Raw genomic sequence first — 19883 nt, forward strand, 5'->3', positions numbered from 1 at the left:
GCGCATGGAGACAAAGCCTGTCGACTGTACCATTTAGTCAGGAGTTAGCGAAGCTCGGGTGTGCTCAACAAATATTCAAACTCGATTTCCTCGAAAGCGTGGCCTCGTACGACGTTTCATTTTATATTGTTTTCTTAGTTTTCGTAGAATTCATTTTCCGTACAGATTCATCCACTGCACATCTCGAGCGGCTTTCATGGTATACATCTTGATAGAGTTTAAACGATTGGAAAGGCTTTTTAATTGAAGTTGTAAAAACATTTCCATGCGCGGACTGACTGAATACATTTTTCTATCCAAGCAAAATTGCGAGAATCTGAATAAATAAAATCTTATCATTTGCATGAGGCAACACGTGTTGCAAGAGGATTAAAAGAGATGTAGACGTTGTGTCATACTTTTTAAACAAATACTTACCGTGTATGTACTGGAAAATCAACTTTCAGAAAATCGCAAGCAGAGGATCCACCCTTTATTTCGAAAACGCAGTCGCCTCGGTGGAAGTTGAGGTAACGTGGTGTTCGATGAGAAAAGAGAGAAAAGGACGAGGCCCTAGGCGAAAGGGAGAAGATAAAAAGCAGAAGAGAGAGAGACCGAGAAAGGAACATGGGGTCCCGTGCACGTTCGTTTCTGCAGAACCCGTAGAGAGGGTGGGGGGTATCGGGTACGGAAACCGCGCGGGCAGTGCACGCGCAGCCGCCGGGACGCGCGCATCCCGTGTGCATTCGCGCTCTTCAACGCCGCAAGTGGAGCCCGCGAAATCTCGATTAACGCGGCACTGTGCAACGTGCCTCGCGACTGTGATCACGACCTATATACCGTTCTGGGATTTATCACCAAGCAACAGTCCACGACTCGATCTAACAACTACTGAGAGAAAAATGGTCCGGAGACTCTCCTACAAGGTCAACTAACTACTGACACCAGTAAAAGACACCCTCTGCCAACAGCGATCAGCAGTAAGACCAGTCTTTAAACGAACCCAGTGACTCTGCAATAGTTCTCCAAATAATAAGCAACAATAGACAAAGTTTGTGGTAGACGAATCGGTAGAGATCGTAAGACTATCAGCGTAGTTGCTGATTGGAGGGTGTCACACCTCGAAGACCCACTGTGTTCATTGGTCCTGGAACTTGTAGGACTTTCTACCAATTATGAACCATTTATAACTCCTCTTCCAGGTGATGAGTAATAGTTTCTGGAAGATGTATCAGTGGAGGTCGTACGACTATCAACGACACTGTGTTTGAATTCGCTGGTCCTGGAACTTGGATATTCTACGAATTACAGACCATTTTAAATCGTATTTCTGATGATAAATAATTGTGAAGAACGAATCAATGGAGATCGTATGACTATCAGCGCAGTTTGTGGTTGAAGATTGCCAGACCTCGAAGACTTCCGCTTTGTGTAAACTCCGTTGGTCCTGGAACTTGGACCTTCGACGAATTACGGACCATTTTAAATCGTCTTCCGGATGATGAGTAATAGCTTCCGAGAGACGTATCAGTGAAGATCGTAGACTGTTGGAAATCGAAGTGTATCGGATCTCGAGGATTTCCGCGACGATCGCGCCGGAAGTTGCGGATCACTCTGCGCCGCGGCCATTGAGTTCGTGGACCCCGTTGGTTCTGGAGTCGTTTGAACGTCGTCGATTAATTCCGAGAGGTGAACAGAAGGCGCATTCTTCCGAAGGACGTTGAGTGTGTCGCTCGTCGGGTGTTCTGTTGCAGCGGGCTACGGTCTCGTCGCCGGCCACGTGCGTTCCGTTTCGTTTCGCTTCGTTGCGCTGCGGGTTCGTGTTCATACGCGTTATTTCGGGCGCTGTCGATCCCGCCGAGTGAATAATCGCGAGTGCTAGGTGGCGATCTCCGTCGAATGGACTATTGTCGGTTAGAAAGTCGGCCGGAAGGAGTTTCGTGGAATTGACAATCGCGAATTCGGGAATACGACGGCGAAACCGGTTATACATATATCGTGGGATCGAGCCACGGCAGAAGGGAGAAATCGACCAAAAATATTAACCCTTTGGCAATTTTCGAGGATCGCCGGGCCGGCCCGGCCCGCGGAGAGACTATGACGCCGTGTTAGGCGCAACAGGGATTCGAAGATATTGTGATTGAAGTGTGACGACCGAGTGACCGGGGAACAGGTGCTCTCGACAGATCCCGAGAACGATGACGCATCCTAGAGTGCCGGTTCTTCGGGACGAGTAAATTCTTCGACTGCGTCCGACAGGTATTCTATGTCAGATCATCTTTCTTCCGTAGTTATTAGATGCAGAAATTAATTCTTTCCGAGTTTTGAAAAAGACATTTCTGAAAATGTTCGATATTATTAGTATGTAGACTTTATGCATTTATGACAACAATGGGCATGTACAATTGAAAGCAGTGGACATGTTAAAAATATTTAAGGACATCGCGATGTATTAGTTTCAGCTGAATAGAATAATTGAAGGAAGAATACAATTTTTATTTGGCTCCTGTGTCCTGCAATCAATGCGAACATTTTTTATTTTGCATAAAGATCCGCAGTTTAATTATTAGTAATAACCTTACGCAAAGTTCCTATCATTTTTTGCACCCTGTCGTGACGGAAATGTATTAGCTATAAACTGATTAATTTATTAGAAACGTGTTCGTAGATTGTTAACCAGTGTCAAATTTAAGTATGTTAAACGACGTTGCTGCGACTGTAGAAACTGATAATCGGGGGAGACATCGTTATCAGACGAATATACAGAGTAAAAAGGACTTCTGAATTTAGTAAACAGTACAGTTAAGCTTTATTTTTTTAGTTCGTTGCAGTAACCGATGAGTATATTGCGGATATTTATGCAAAATAAAAATATTCTGCTTCAATTGCAACAAACTGGAGTGAAATAGAAATTTATTTTCTTCCTTAATATATTTAATAGGTCGAGAATAATGTAATAGTATTTTTAAATTCTTCTAATGCTTTCACTGTTTGAAATGACACCTCTCCATTTATGTTATAAATGCATCAAAGCCTATCAGTACATAATACGATAGACTGGATGTCTATGGGTGCTTAAAGGCCTACGGGCACCAACAGTATGCATTTATATCAGAAGCAAAATTTCAAAGCACCTCTAGATGTCAACGGTAACGAAAGAGTTAAGGGAAATTAGGATTACATATCGATGCAACGTCTTCAGCTGTGTTCTTCTCTTTTAGGGAGAGGTTGTCGTTGATTGATCATGTCTCCTTTAACCCTAACAACAGCGTTATGCGTTTATGACACGAATGGGTCAAACATACAACGTTAAAGATATCGAACGAATTTCCGAAATCTCGATTATATTACATACTCGTTATTTATTAAAATCGCGCATGGTCATATGAAATCAATTTTTATGCAGTTGTACGTCTAGCAATCGATGCAGGCAATTCCTATTTTCCATAAAGATCCGCGTCAACCCCTTGCGTCGTAACATCGAGTCAGACTTGTGACGAAGATTTCACAAAGGTCACTAATTTCGTTCGAACCGAAATAAAATTCTATTTTGTTGTTATCGATGTATAGCCATTGAAGTCTACGTGGGCATACAATAAATATAAACTTGTTTCTAATCATTAGAACAGTAAAATAAATTGTGTGCACAGGGTTGATGACGTACATCTTTGATAGGTCGCGTTCAAAATCTTTACTAGGAGTTTGATTCGATATCACGGGGTGGTTAACAAGTAAAAATGAAAGGGAAAGACTAATAAGTTTTGCGCACATCTATACATAGAATACATCGCGAAGACCGTGCAATAGATTGACGCAGACAATGCCTGACCAGAGTTAGTTGAAGTTGAAGCAGGACATTATCGAATTGACTCGAGATACGAGACAAAAGGGTTGGATCGTTGAGCGAAAGAACTCGGACAAACATTTGACATGATCTTTGGATGTGTAGTCGATCGCGTTCAGGATCTGCGAGTGGTATATCCGCTCGTTTGTCCTCGCAGCTATCTTCATACATGCCGTGGCTGTATCATCAGGTCTCTCTCTCCCTCTCTCTTTATCTTTCTCGTCCGACCAACCTAGTCTCGGCGATCGGCCCTTCTTTTTTCTCCTGAGGAGGGACTACACGAGTAGCGAGAATTAATGTCGAGTGTGCAAGGGATTTCGAAGCGGTAGCTATTTCCGCTATTGTCGGTCTGTACTGGGCGTTCCGTGTCCCCTTGCTCCGCTATCTCGAACGCGATTTTTACAGAGAGATACACACGCGGCGAACAATACCGGGCAGGGCACCGGTTAATATCCGAGTATGTAATTATTCGACGTTAGAGATTAATAAGCCGAACGATCTGGGAACCGCAAACGGACAAAAACAGTTACGGGAAATCCGGCCGAGGAAAGACGTTGTTGAACTCCTGACACTTTCTTGATAGTTCGGCGATCGAGAATCTGTTTAGGTTTGCCTCTTGATCATTTATTAAACACAGGGTGTCCCATTTCAAGCGACCCCCTCGAATATCTCGGAAATTATTGGTATCGAAAAATGTTTCAGAACAAAATTTCGAGAGGAATATAATTTGAATTGGAGGAACAGAAAACGTATAAAAATCATTTTTTTAAATACGTCCCACGAACACGGAAAAAACTTTCTCTCGAAAATAGCAAAGACTAAATGAAATTCGTGTAATTTGAACGCAGATGTCGATGACGAAACGCGTACCTTGGGGAGAATCTTACTCTAATTTCAGCGAGGTGCGGCCTCCTGTGTCGTCTATCTCGTTCCGTATTCGCGGTGTTCGCGAACGCTCGCAAAAAGAGAAACGACCGGGTGAAACGTGTGTGCGCGTACGTGTGTCCGTCTAATGGAAAGAGAGCCAAGGCGAAGCAGAGACGAATCGCTTGTCCTCTAGTATCCTTTTCCTCAGACGCGACGGGAAATAAGTGCATGAGAGATGAGGGGCCAGGAAACTAGTATCCTCTTCACGACATCTTGGTGAATTCTCAAAGAAACATCTGTCAGACGCTTTGAAATTACCGAGCTCTGGAAAAATTCGGCTCTATTGTTCCTCGAACAGTTACACCCTCAAATTTTCATGATGTTTTAGCGAATGAAGACGCTTTTTCTGTCGCGAACTCGATACATACCCTGGATTAGTATCAGTGCATTTTGCGCTGGGACCAAAGTCGGGCAAAAATTTTACTTGGATACAAATTTTTGCCCAAGTCTGGCTGGAACTAATCGGATTCGGTTTTAACCCTTTCGCTACCGTGGACGAGATATATATCTCGATTTCACGATGTCGAAGAAACGATGCTATGGGCGAGATACTCGTGTACCTTTATTATCGATAAGAAGCGTTTTCTTTGTAAATTTGACATAAGCAATCGATTTTTAATGACGATAAACATAAAATACTCCTTATTTGACGCAATCAAAGTTTTTATTGTTTATTTTGTATGGTATGTGAAATGCATAATGTGACGGAACAATTTTTATAGAAATATTCGGTTTCCCTCCGTTGGTCTTTTTTTTTGCAAATTACACATTCTTTTGTTGGATGACATTTTTTCTGTGGGTTGTATTTTTGTGTATTAGATCTTCTACATCGATTACAATTATCCCTCTGTATTCCATACAAAATAAACAATAAAAACTCTAATAATATCACCGTTTGGCAAAGCAGTTAATGCGTTGGACTACGAAGCAATAAAAACTCCAATTGTGTAAAATATGGAGTCTTTTATATGTATGCATTTATCATCTGATGCTTATCACTAGACTGCGGATTTTTATGCATTTATGAAGAAATTAACTGCACGAATTATAAAACAGTGAAACATATAAAAAATCTAAGAATATTGTTACGTTGTTTTCAATATAAAAAGACTATTAAGGGATGAAATGAATTTTTATTTAACTACTGCTTTCCACAATCGATGCAGAATATTTTTATTTTGCATAAAGATCCGCAGTCTACTCATCATGTTGCTTTGTCTTCGATTTCTAATTGTAGACTGCGGATTTTTATGCAAAATAAAAATTGTCTACATCATTTGCAAGAGACTGAAGTCAGATAGACGTTTAATTCTCATTTTAATAATCTTAACAAGATGCAAACACTAGATTGGGGTTATCAGATCATTCTAATTTTTTCACTGTTTTAAATGGCAACCACTCATGTTTGCCATAAATGCATATAAAATCCGCAGTCTACTAATAAGCAACCCGACATTTTTATGGCTCCATGCTTTTCGTTTAGGTTCTTTTTGCTAGGTTGGCGAAAAAGTAATTTCGGTATTATAAGGGTGAAATAAAACCCAATTTTTTTGTTCGATGTTGTTTTCTTCACAATTCCGCGCTCATAAAACTTCTGGTCCTTATCGACAAAAAACTGATCCAAGTGCGATTTCAGGTCATCATCGTTAGTGAAAGTTCATTGCTTGAATAAAAAAATTGGGTTTTATTTCACCTCAAACTACCGAAATTACTTTCTTGCCAACCAAATAAATCGGCACTAAAAGAAATCAAATAACCTTTCTCATAGATATTTCAAAAGTGTCTTATTGCATTTAGTACCTATTCCCAAGTTAATATTCCTAGGCTGCAGAATATTGAATTTTCAACTGTTCTACGAGTTTAGAACTTGTATAGTCCTGCTGTTCTGTTCAAGGAGGACAATAGGGGTAGTCAGCAGACAATTAGGATGATCCGTAGAAGACAATGCGGCCAGTCCATAGATATCGATAGAAACGGAGAATGGAAGCATTGGATATTAGAGAAGTAGACCGAAAGTTCTAGTAATATCATCCTTGTTTCACAAAATATTGTAGAAATATCGATTTGAATATATGCACCACGAGCATTTGGACATTTATGATTCCTCCAACAAATACATATAACATGTCCTGCTATTTCGATGGGACTTTTCCAATAAAACTGTGGCTATTGGCTTTGACTCGTACTGACATATACACTTGTTAAATAATGAAAGTGGTATTCAACGGTTTTGTGTGAATAACGGTTCCAATAATTAAAATTGGGTGCCAACAAATTTCCAAATACTTGATTTATGTTTCGAACGTCGAAATATTTCGAATAAATATTTCTGAAATTGTGAAATATAGCAACGGAAAAGAATACGATAATTGACAATTTAAAAATATTAATTTCATAATTTTATTTCTCAGAGCTTTAATTGTCATTCTAACCCTTTACATTAGAATGATGACACTGTTGCTCCACTAATAATTATCATATACTAGCATAGTTCGAAACAATTTTCACATTGCCAAATTAATTGATATTCAATTAATTGCTAAAAATTTCATTAAGTATACATAGATGCGTTCAATTTCACATTTTCCTGTACGTAAAATATTTGGTCTCTGAGGAAATTTCTGTAGTAGAAGCAGCTTTGATTACAACGTGTTACAAAACTGTTAAAAAAAATGGAGGCTCGCGGGGACATAGAAGGAGGCTCCCGGTTGTTTCAGTGGAAATTTCTGAGTTTCGTAGTTAAAACAGCTTCGATCGCGAAGTGTTCGAAATCGTTCGAAAAATAGGGGCTCGCGGGAACGTAAAACCTGTTAAATGAAGCATCGAAAACAGCCGGTTACTCGTGCAAAGATTGACAAAGTGTTCGGGAAAGCGATACTGGGAATGGAGGATCGTCGCCGGTTTCAAAATAATCGCGTTCGAAACACGGTGATCGATACTGATATGTTTGGCGATAGGTCGGATGAATGGACGAGTTCAGACACGGCGAATGCGTGACCGTTTAATCAAACGGTGTCCTTCGGTCTCTCGTCTCCGAACTCCATTACGTATAAAACAATATTAGTTCGGTCGCGTCAATGGCAACGGTGTTTATAAATAATTACCGGCGTCGAGAGAGGGTGCTGTAGAGAGAGTGAGAGTGAGTGAGTAGGACAGAGGAGGGGAGAATAAAACCGGCCCGGTTGGGGAAGAGGGACAAAGAGAGAGAGAGGGAGAGAGAGAGAGATGATGTTCGAATAACATTTGACGGGGAGCACAGGTAGATGGACAGAGGGCGGAACGTGCGATAGGGACGGCGAATTAGATGACGGGGAGGGTGGTAGGCAGTTTCATTTTGAACGAGGAGTATTCTCTGCGCTCGTCCGGACTCGATCTAAACGGGCAATATTAGCTATTGACTTTGGCTCATGGGGTTTGTCGATGGCCGGGCTAAGTGATGCCGACGGTACCTGGCCAGGTTCGGTATGGGGATTTCGATCCTGTCTCGATCGAATGCCAGCGATTGGTCGCTAGAACCAGGCCAAACTCTGCTAATTTCCTTGTAAACAAAAGGATGTTGCGCGACGATGATCAGGGTCAACACCTTCTCTGCTCGTCGTGCCGCAGTGCACGTTGCATCTACGAGGGTCGGTCAAATATAGTAGGCGTACAAATGAATTCTCGGTCTTTTCACAGAAAAATTAGCTTCTACTTGTTCAAAATCAAATAGCACAGTTTCATCAGAAATGTAAAACTCCAGCAGGCATCCACACAAGGAACTACATACTTGTGTCCTCGACAACGCTTTATCCTTAAATTGTTGACGCGATCTATGCCTCGGTAGATAAGAGCAGCTACATTGTTGCAGATTACAAAATCCGGTTAATATTTGGCTGACCCTCTTACCTCCCCTCTGAGATTTGATTTGGCGTTAGGATCGTCGCGCTACAGCTGTCGACCTGTCTCGGTTAGTTCACGATCCTCGCGCAGCTCCGCCGATGTTCGTGACCTATCCACAAAGCTTCCCGTTGGGGTTCACGGACGCTCGTAAAACTTGGCGTCGTGGGTAGGTGCGCGTATGCGTTTTCATGCTCTTGCTCCTAGCAGTTTGTCTCTTTCGAATGGCATCTGGTATAAATGGAAGTTTCCTTCCGAACGGACTTTTGTCCGGAGTTTCGTATTCATCGAGCGTGTCTCGCGCTCCCCCGGCGACGGCTGCGCCGCGTACCGTGGAACAGATTTCGATAAAATCACTGCTGCACACCTTTACTTATTTATTTAAACCCCGGCGGGACCGTCGGACCGAAACTGTGGACGATATACGCTCGTTCCTCGGTGTCGAACAACGCTGGTTTGTCTCTTTTAGCGTTTTGTCAACCTTCTTCACTTTTATTCAATTTTGCCCCTTAATTAGGACCACTGGATGTCTCGAATTTGTTCCTATTTCTGGTTTCATGTCTCGGTGGCTTTAGAACAGCGGTTTCCAACCTTTATGCTACTACACCTCCCTAAAAAGAATTTTTTTTTCCCCCCGCGCCTCCCTATTTATACCTGAATTTGTACTGTTACATTACGATGTGAAGTTTATTTATTTGTAGATATTATGGTGTGAACATTAATTTTTTATTAAAAATTTTGGAGCCTCCCCTGGCAATACTCCGTGCCTCGCCTGGGGCCGCGCCTCCCAGGTTGGAAACCGCTGCTTTAGAATATATTTTTCGGACTATCGTGTACGTCGGTTTTTCAATATTTATAATTTTGTGCTCTTACATATTATGCAATTGTGGCATTACTGGCGAGTGTAAGATTAATCAGTAAAATAAGTACATAAATTGGTATTCTAGTGCCTGGAATCAAGATTATTCGCGTCTTCCATAAAAAATAAATAGACGTATATATATAAAACACACCAAGCCAGTGGAAAATGTATCAAATGGACGAAAGGCACGAATGCGATTTAACAACTATAGAGTAAGCTTGAACATTCTTAATTAGGGAACACTGAGCTACACAGAGGGCCCATATCGACCGATTCGAATACAGTAGATCCATGGATCCCCCTATTCTCTGTATCCAACATTCGTAGCTAGATCGGGGAACGATAAGTCGAGCGTAAATCTGCTTCGTGTACACTCGACTGCGCGATGACTCGTGAAAAGGCATTCCGCTCTAGGTCGTTTCTTCTCCGCTCACAATGGAGCCATTGACAAATACGTCGGACCACGGTCATCGTTCAGACGCTTCCAAAAATCGGACGAGTGGCTTTGGTGGCTCCAGATTGGCCGGCATTAAGCGGGCGGGATAAATTCGGGGTGAAACGTTCAATTTCTCGTTTAAGCCCGCGGAGTATCGCGCAATATGTGGTGCACGCAGCGGAGGGTAGACCCGCTGAATGTCTCTCATATTTCCAGGCCCGATAATTATTCATTTTCCTGCGCGTAATTTGGCTTAATTTAATTGCAAACGACGATTCGTCCGATGCGTTTGCGGAGACCTCCGCCACCCCTACTTCTGCTCTCTCCCACCCCTGTTTCTCCTGCTGCCCCCGCACCACTCCTCCGCAACCCTGTCGGTTTATCTCGAACGGTAATAACCCTTTATGGATTCCGCAGACTGGCTTAATATAAACGGCGATTTAATTGCCGAGCCGGCCCGATAAATCATGCATAGGCTATAAATTTCCAAGGAAGGTCCGTCGCCCACGGAGCCGGATAACACTCGAAAGTAATCGAATCTTATCGGTGAAAGGGTGAACAACAGTGCTGCCAGGTGGCCGCGTACGCTATCGAACGTTTTGTCCCATTAAACGTTCCTTAGAAATCCACCGCCGGTAAAATGGCCAGCAGATTTTTCGAAAACGAGCTCATACCGGACCAGCAGCTATTTAAAAAAAAATGGCCAAGAATTAAGATCTTATTATATGTATAGACGTTTCTGTGGAACGTGATTAGTAAGGTTGCTATAAAATTTTATGGCTGTAGTTTGCCTACAATATCTACAAGATTTCAGAGTTTCAAAATTACATTATTACAATGCCAGTGGACCAAGATTTGTTGAGTCGACAAGATATTTTGTTCGTAGATGCTTCACTTATCCTAGAACACGATGGTCCATGTTTTTTTCTTGCGAATTTTCTACTTCGTCTTTGGCCATGTTTTGGGAGCTCTTTATGCTATTGCTCTGGCTTGATACATAGTGCTTGTCTATTTCTGAAAGCCGAATTTCGATTCTACAGTAGATATGTAAACATTCACTGTTTTTAGTCCGCTATCAACGGATCCTGTCATCTTAACGCTATGCTTTTCATCTATTCAATTCTAAATCCTTGGTTCCCACTAATCCCGCTGTTATTCGACGCCCACTGTAATTATCGAGTCACACATGCTCCTCCCGCACCATTAAATTCATCCGTCGCTGTCGATAACTTCGCCGACACGCGTTGCTTGTTCCGCTGTCGAGATCCGTTCCGATCTTCATACGTGTTGCTTCCAGGACGCTCGTGGCCACAGATAGCCCTGTAGGGCACCGCCTTGCCTTCGTCGAATTTCAGAGCAACGAAATCGTGCCTGCCGCGCATAGAAAGCAAGATAGATAGTCTTCAATCTGCTTCTCTGACGCCATTTGCCTGAAGCATTGCTCCCGGGGGCAATCCAGAATGTTCCAGAGCAAAAAGCGCTTATTGCCCATACCTGTTCCAGGCTGTTTCTGCATCTGCTTTCCACATCATCGTTTACATCCACCGTGTTTCCATCGATTATACCTTCTAGGGCAACCGGGAACACGTTCCTCTGCTTCCTCCACGCATTTTTTATACTCTTGCTAAAGTCGAACTGCTTCGGTTCACCTTTCTCTGGACTCTGTCGATCTAGATCTTCTTCGTCAAAAAACGACAGGCATTGACGCACTGAAATCTAAGTAAGAATCCGTAGATTTACATCCATAGGCCGAAAATCGTACAGAATGCACTTTTCACCATCTTTAAACGTTTGTAGTTCGTTGCAACGTTGTACAATTAAATAACAAGCAATATGTATAATTGAGACGGATCTACAAAACGTATTCTTTAAATTTTCAGTATAGATCCACTTCAAAACTTGTATAAAGAACACCTTTTAGTATTTTCTCGGCAACTTTTCGGAAATTTCTTTTTCGCTTTCAACATCTGCCAAAAATTCAAGTCGTATGGTCCAATGTTAAAAAGATTACAGGTCTTTGGAAAGTGTCCGAATATTACTGTGATTCACTGTATACCAGAGATGGGTACGATACGGGCCCGTCAAACGCCTGCTTCCCCCACCAATCTCTTTTTCGTGCCTGCGCTCTGCTTGCAATTGAGACAAAAATGCTTATCCCTGCTATATACAATATACACGATAACGAGAATTAAATGGGATGTCTTGTAACTAGACAGCGGATCTTCATGCAAAATAAAAATTTTGTGCATAATTGCAAAACGCAGGAGCTAAATAAAAATTCGTTTCTTCCATTAATAATTTTAAGGTGTTGAAAATAACACGCAGATACACTTAAGTTCTTTTATCTTTTGTGTGTGCACCTAGCCACTTAGTTTATCAAAACTGCATAAAATCCGCAGTCTACTTATAACCTAATCGGCCACCAGTGTAGATAAACAAAAGAGCAGCGCTCTCGTCCTTCGCTAACTATCCCAGAAATGTGACTTCGACGCTGTCGCGCTCAGGTGGCGTTTATTTACCTTTACCGACTCGACTCGTGGGGCGCAGTGTATGGTGAAATAAGAGACACGACTGAGACAAGAGGAACACCGTGGATTTTCGAGGCAGGCGAAGACAGGGACAGGCACCACCGCCGACGCGTAATACATACATATCGGTGGCTGGTGGTGTTCGATCGAGCGTCGTCGAGAGGAATTTCTTCCTTCGAATCTGTGGGAGCGAGCGCCGCCAGGCCGTCGACCTCGACTAGCTGCTTTGCGATTCATTGATTCGCGGTTTGGAAAAAAAGCCTGCGCGAGTAGATTCGCTGCTAATTACGAGAGCGTGCGGGCCTAGTGGATGACTCCGGTGGCGATGGTTGCCGCTCCACCACTTCGCAGTCCTCGTCGGCTGGCGTTGTTTCTCTGAGGTCTCTCTCTGTCACCGTTTGCCGGAGACAGCGTATCCTGCAACACGGCGGTTGCCATCGTTGGCAGAGAGAGAGAGAGAGAACCTGGTCGGCTGTTCCACGTCGGGTTGGTAACGCACCGATTAGGCAGATGCGGTTTTTTATTGTTACTCGAACGCGAGGCGGAATAACAGTCGCGCCGGGGGATAAAGGAGCGAACTCGAACAAATCGACACCATCTGGTGTACCTGAGTGGCTGCTGCATTACCCTTGAAAGCTCACCGCTCTCGAGTGACGCGGCTCTCTCCTATGCCGCGGGTGCATTCATCGCGTAATTAACGTCTCGTAATTATGACCACGGAAGAGGAGAGCAAAAGAGAGAGAGAGAGAGAGAAAGAGGAAGAGAGACAAAAGTCTGGACGTCTCGTGGTAGCGCGAGCGCAAGCGCTCTCTCGCGGGCTCCTGGATATTATGAGCTTTCATGGGGCTCCAGGTGAATAAGGCGCTTGGCGTTTCTGAAGAGGGTGTTACGTGCATTATGGACCTCTCGACGATGGATCAAGTGTTGGTCAACGAGCCGTTCATCGTTGGTTCAAGGTGCTACGGCGTCTTGGCCGGTCTTTCACAACCGGTCCCTATCCCGCCGTCTTTTTTCCCCCTGGTGTGTTGGGTCCTCTCCTCCCGTCACCCCTGTTATAAGTTCGTATTCCTTCGGTTCACCGGCCTAACTTGACTGCTACCGGTGTGCACGCGCGTACCTCTTGCTTCTTCTCCCGGCTTTCGACGTAAAATCCATGAAGTCGATGCCCAGACTAGCTCTCGCTGGGAAACCAATGTGCGACGATCCTTCTTGATGGAGGTTCCCACTCACGACGAATGGAAGCGTGCGACCTCTCCATCCCGTAGGCGCCTTAAGAGCCACTTTCCGCTCGCCGGCCGCCAATGAAGTACCGCGGCGATTCTTTTTCCTGAAAGGGTTGCTATCTGCGATTCTTCCTCACCCCCCGTTGTATCGATGCCAGGGAAACGCGAGCCGCGCGGAAGTCGATCCGAGGCGATTTATCTCCTCCGGACGAGGAACTTTCCTCTCGAACCGGGGCCGGAGCGGCGCGGCGCGGCGCAGGAATCGAGCGCACATCTATCTTCGGTTTAATTCCATCGGGCGGCAGCGACGGAGGAAAAACCGTCGAGCAGCGGGTCGAATCGGTGAAACTCGCGTCATCGTCCCCTCGCGCGCCGGGATTAACGTTAGTTCGGAATATCGAATCGTTCGTCGTCCTCGGAGCGATTTGTTCGGCGGTCGGGCAAAAATAGGCACGCTAGATTACCGGGAAAATGCGCGCAGGCAGCCGGCCCGGAGGGATAATAATGGTTGGGCGTACAGAGTCGTGGCTGGTAACGCGAATAATGTCGAAAGTTAGTTCGGGGCGAGCGACGTCGACGTTATACACGACGCTCACCTCTGACCTTGCGGTCGGACGGGCGAACGGAAGTTATGCGTCTGGATCGTTTCGCGGAACAAGCAGGAAATGCAAGCCCCGGCTTGGCCGAGTCGAGGCGAGTCGAGCTGGGTCGGGCCGGGTTGGGCAAACCGTTACGAGCCGTGAGGGAATCATTACCACTCGGTGCATCGTACGTCGAGTTGTAGTTGGGATTCTACAGCCCCGAGGACATAGCCGACTTTCACCCTCGATATATTATCCTCTAACGCGGCGCGCCGCGTTACATCCTTCTGGAGAGAACACGATATCCGTTCAGTGCCGCGGAAGAAAAAGAATTCAATAACATGGATCAGCGGCAAAGGTCTCGGGTTCTGTGGGGGTCAGCTCCCTGATTTAAATTTAAATTGCAGTTCGATTGCCGCGTCGATACGATCCCTTTGATCTCGTTTGATTCGCCGGGAAGAATAAATATAATTCGGATTTTTTTCGCCCGGCCCGTTCAGGGCAGGCCGATCTTTCCGCACGAGGCTCGATTGCACGAACTCTTTCACGCTGTTGTTCCTTCGGCTCGCTAATTGCGCCGAATGCCGGGGCCACCTAACAAAACACCGCCACGATGTGTTAAAGGACCTCCTACGGACAGAGGGAAGGCACGAGCCTCTCTATTCGCTTGTAAAATTGGCCACGTGGCTCGGAATGTTTTGAGCCGCGTGCAATACGAGCGGGACGCTCGCAGAAAAAGGGTCGGATGCTGTGTCTCGACCGAGCAGACGATTTCTTACGTAAGCGTAAGCGAACGCTCGCTTTTATGGCACTTTCGCGTTTGTCACGCTACTGAGATCGCAAAGAGAGACGATCTAGGGACACCGGGAATGCCCGAGTCACCGTGCAACTTCCTTCGGTACTTTCGATAACGCTTCCAAATCCTCTGCAAGTCTCGGCGACGAATATCCGTTCCGATACGATCGACGCTGCCTTTGTTGGACGTAGGTGAATGGTACTTTGATTTCGTTTGATTCTTAATCCTTCGCACTTGCCTGGTCTCTCCAAAGATGCTGTTCTATAGTTCAGATAATATTTGATTATGATAGGATGAACATAGATATACATAATACATATATTCCGAATGTGCAGGATAAAGAGAAAAGCAGTTTTCCTCGAGAAAGCTGTAGAAAAGTGTTGGGAATCTAAGTTTCGGGAAAGACGCATTTAAAGTTTTTCTCATTTCTGTGCTGGACACGGCTTTAAGACATTGAAACTCTCGTTGTCCTGACAATTTGTCCAGTTTCGAAAAATCGTTTTGCAGACTATACACATTGAATGAAATGTTTCTTTCAATTTGATGGTGCGTAGTTTCCCACCGGGAATATAAAAGAACTGAAGCGCCAATAAAAGTAACAGTACAACTATGAGAACCAAAACAATTTTTACATTAATTTATGCGTAGATACGTATTATAGTTTGTTTCCGTACGCTCGTATATTTCGAATTCTAATCCGCAGTAATGGGTACGTAGTAATTGGTACGTGGCTCTTTTTCGTCCGCAGTAATACGTACAAATTGTTACCGTACAAAAGGGCCTAGCCGATTAAGATGGTCAAAACTGCCCTTAGAGCTTTTTCAATGGCTATTGGGCAGCTCTAAGGGCAGTTTTGACCATCTTAATCGGCTAGGCCCTTTGCAACATTGCTGGTGTCACGTATTCATAACTGAAGAGGGGACCATCGCGAATTCCGCGCATGATATCAAACACTGCAAAATATTGTCAATCATCGAGCCGTTCCGCGAATCCCCTTTTTCTGAAGGGTCACGAAGCTGCTGCGATATTACGCGATACCGAGGTCGAGGAGGCGAATAGGAATCAGGAAAAGAATCGCGATGGTTCCGAATCGTCGGGGAGGGTAATAAATTATTGGTCATTCGCGAGCCAAGAGCTTGCAAACTAGACGACGGATATTACGATTGGAATTGCGGGCTCGGTCGTGGGCAAAGAGGGCAAGCCTCTTTCGTCTCCGCTTCATAAAGGAGAAAGGGGTTTCTTGCTTGAGAGCTGGCATCTTACTTCGTAGATCGTCTTGTTGTATAACGAGCGAGCCTCCTGGAAATACGAAGGGAATATCGAGCGGCCGGTCAAGCTTGCGGAACGCTATTGCTTCCGGACGATCGCCGGATTTGATGGGGAATTAAAAATTTTGCATCCTGCCTGTAGCTCGCCCCGACCGGAAATGAATAAAACATAGTTCATGCGTGGACGGGTCTCATTATTTACGCAGTTACGTACTCACCTGTGAAATCCGATGTCAATACAGTCGAGCCATGTAAATGTTAATTTCGAGACAGAACATCGCGCGCAAGCATTCCTTCGCCAATTATATTCGTTACATCCGATTAAATCACTGTAAATCGAAATGTGAAATATTAACACAATATTTACCAGCGATTATTTAGTACATTTGAACCTTCACGATTCACAACTGAGAATTTGTGAAAAAATGATTCTACGGTAATTTTAGCGATTACAGAACAACGCATTCTGAGTAATGTGGTCATCGAGAATTATACTAATTGACTTCCCTTAAAAAAGGGGAAGTAGATCGATATTAATGCACCTGGAAAAATAGCCAGGCTTTGCGTTCAAATCTCTATTAAGTATCACCTGGTTTGAATAAACTGATGTTGTCATCCGGTTATCCAATTTGGTCAGCCAATTTAGTAATGCTATTAATTTCTTTGCTGGTACTATAATCTATTTGTCTCACACGCTCGCGTCGGTATGATGCAATAAATAGCCCATAATGGAAATACAATTTTGAAAATGAGAACCTTAATCATGTACTACGGCAGCATAAATATCTACGACACTCAAAAATTCAAATTAATTAACCGTTTACACACGATGGTTAATTACCTCTGGACAGAAAAATGGTAATTGCACAATGTCAAACAACACAGGTCGTGTAAAAAGAATTTCGTAACGTGATTACTAGGCGTAAGTACTATAAACTTGTTGAAGCTAATCATTAGATTGCAGATTTTATGCATGCGCAACACACAGAGATTTCGAAAATTCAATCCACCTAGAAATTTGATATAAACATTAACAAGGTCGCAAACAGCATGGCGCATGTATGATTACCACAGGTTTGTCAAATTAACTTTGTGTACGTCGTTACTTCAAATATTATAGCATATCTAACATGATCAAATTGAAGTACATAGTTTGGTTCAATTTTAACAAGTTATCAAGTGGACCTTCAAAATGTACTTTACAAATACAATGATTCAATTAGGTTATATTTAAATGCGAGAGAGAGAGAGAGAGAGAGAGAGAGAAACTGGTTAATTATAATTTATTCGTAGCTAAATATTTCGGATTGTTAATATTGCACTCCTCCCTTTGTCTTACTACGTATGTTTCACGAAATTCACTCTCATATTTATATTTATACATATATGTATTATTGCCTACATAATATTATATTTACATTTAATATTTATCCCTATGAAAATCGTAGACATCGGAAGTCATCGAAACGAGTCGCGTCGGGTTCTCGAAAATTTCGGGATTCTTGATTATGTCGAAATTTCATTAATATAATCGGGATTCTCGAAACTTTCGGAATACAAGAAAGAAGATTCAATGAATAAATTTTGTAATGTGGTTTTCGGAAACGCCTCAAATATGGAAAATCTCATACCACGATTGCTTTTAAAGCGAGTCTCATAACCGGTAATCGAGTACTGAAAACCCTGAAATTTTCGAGAATCCCGATGCTTTCGAGAATCTCGATAATTTCGAGGATCTCGATAATTTCAAGGATCCTATTAATTTTGAGAATCTCGATAATTTCGAGAATCTCGTCTCGACCAGACTCGACATTTTCGGGTTCTCGCACACTTCTATGTAGAAGATAGTAACAAGAAACTAAGTTAAGATAAAAAAAAAAATAAAAAGGCCGAAAATCTTGAAAAATTGCAATTTTTACCACTTTTGATCGTTCATAACTCGTAAACCAATTAACCAATTAACCAATTTCAATGAAATTTTCAGAGCTTAAATAATTTATACGAGTTGACCAAACAAATCTTTTAAATTTTCGTTATTGGCCCAGCTAAAAAAGTAGTAAAAATCAATTTTTACTATCTTTTTTTTTCGCAATTCCGACCAAATGCATTTTTTCAAAATATTTTTTAGATGTCATTTACTAAACTAATTCTTCTAGCCTTACAGAGAAATCGAAGTCGTTTGGTCCATTCATAAAAAAGTTATTCTGTTTTAAAGTGTGTTGAATCAGTTATGCTCCTTAGTGTAGTTATACTAAAAAGTATAAGCGACACAGATGTATAGGTGCACGCTCTGAAAAGAGGTCGCCACAGTTAACTGGTTAAAGGTTAAAGAAGTTATTGCAAAGAGTGTCCGAACGTTAACAAGATCCACTGTGTTTTGCGACGAGCAGGTTCGATTATTCAGTAGAAAAGTGCAAAAGGGACTCTTCATTGAGAGTGGGTCTCGAGTATCACGAGCACGCGATTGTACTCTTGATTTCGGCCGAATCAATGGACAGTTTCAAGGTCACTGGAGCTCTGTCGACTGGAGAATCCATTGGCTGAACCCCCGGAAGACGTAGACTGTGTTCTGGAGCATGTCGAGGGGTGGCCAGCATTCCCCGTTCGAATTTCATTCGCACGTGTTGTGTGGCCACGTGGCGTTCGCTCCGGTTCCTAAGGGACGAATCCCTTGGCCCCGTTGACAGAGAACCGTAGAATCGTTGTATGCAATACCGGGAATCGTGTTCCACGGGAAGGAGAGAGAGATTGACGGGGACACGCGCTCGAACCGTGCGAATTCCGCGTGACTTTGGATTACGGCCGTTCGATGATTCGTTCCGCTCGTTAAATCTCGGTCTAACACGATCAAACGATCTGTCGAGGTTTGCCTCGGAGGGAACGAGAACGCCCACGTGCGCGCCGTCATCAAAGGAATCCTCCTCCTCCTCCTCCTCACCCATCTTTTTTTCGACAGAGAAAAGTGTTTTTCTTCTGATCCACAATACTGATTTCTAACGCGATCGAGAAGCACACGGTAAACGAATGTTAATAAGCGTGAGGCGAGCGGTCGTTTGTTTCGAATTGAAACGTTGATGTTCGAGGCGAGTAAGCTGCTCTAATCGCTTCCCATTTGTTTCGCTATACGTGCACGCTTGTGATGTGCATGCACGTACGAACGTACAATCGGTCGCAAAAGCGCGCGTCACAAATTTCAAGTATCTCAGACGAAAGAATGAGAGGCTGAACGTTTTGCGGATATTCGTCCGGTTATTCGAATTGAACGATTTCTGAAATATTATGACGCCGCGCCGAGAAAGCTACTGCAGTAACACTGCAATTTAGCGATTTATTTTCATGTAGCTCAAACAACTTTTTAAGATTTTTAAGTACAGATTTGAAAAAGTGATCCAGACTTTCTGTACTGTATTTCTATCGCACCTTGACATACAAATTTGTCATTTGTAACTGTTTTATTATATTCGGAGACGTGTTATGCATTGTGAACGTGAATACAGTCTTCCGAAATAATAATTGTTAGACAGCGAATAGATTGAAAATAGTATTTTTAAATTCACCTAACG

The 19883-nt window shown here is 43.3% G+C and overlaps 1 protein-coding gene across 8 annotated transcripts in view; it reads left to right on the plus strand.

Moving 5' to 3' along the window:
• Positions 1–669: 669 nt before the first annotated feature.
• LOC143218411 (uncharacterized) overlaps positions 670–19883 on the plus strand; it is a 641385-nt gene continuing 622171 nt past the window's right edge. For 6 of the 8 annotated variants that reach the window (XR_013011059.1, XM_076443569.1, XM_076443575.1 and 3 more), the window contains exon 1: positions 670–2238. The gene's annotated coding sequence lies outside the window, so the exon portion shown is untranslated. The remainder of the gene's footprint in view (positions 2239–19883) is intronic. The other 2 variants (XR_013011061.1, XM_076443615.1) reach the window with 1 other exon arrangement.

This window comes from Lasioglossum baleicum, chromosome 2 (assembly GCF_051020765.1).
Source record: "Lasioglossum baleicum chromosome 2, iyLasBale1, whole genome shotgun sequence".
NCBI classification, from domain to species: domain Eukaryota; kingdom Metazoa; phylum Arthropoda; class Insecta; order Hymenoptera; family Halictidae; genus Lasioglossum; species Lasioglossum baleicum.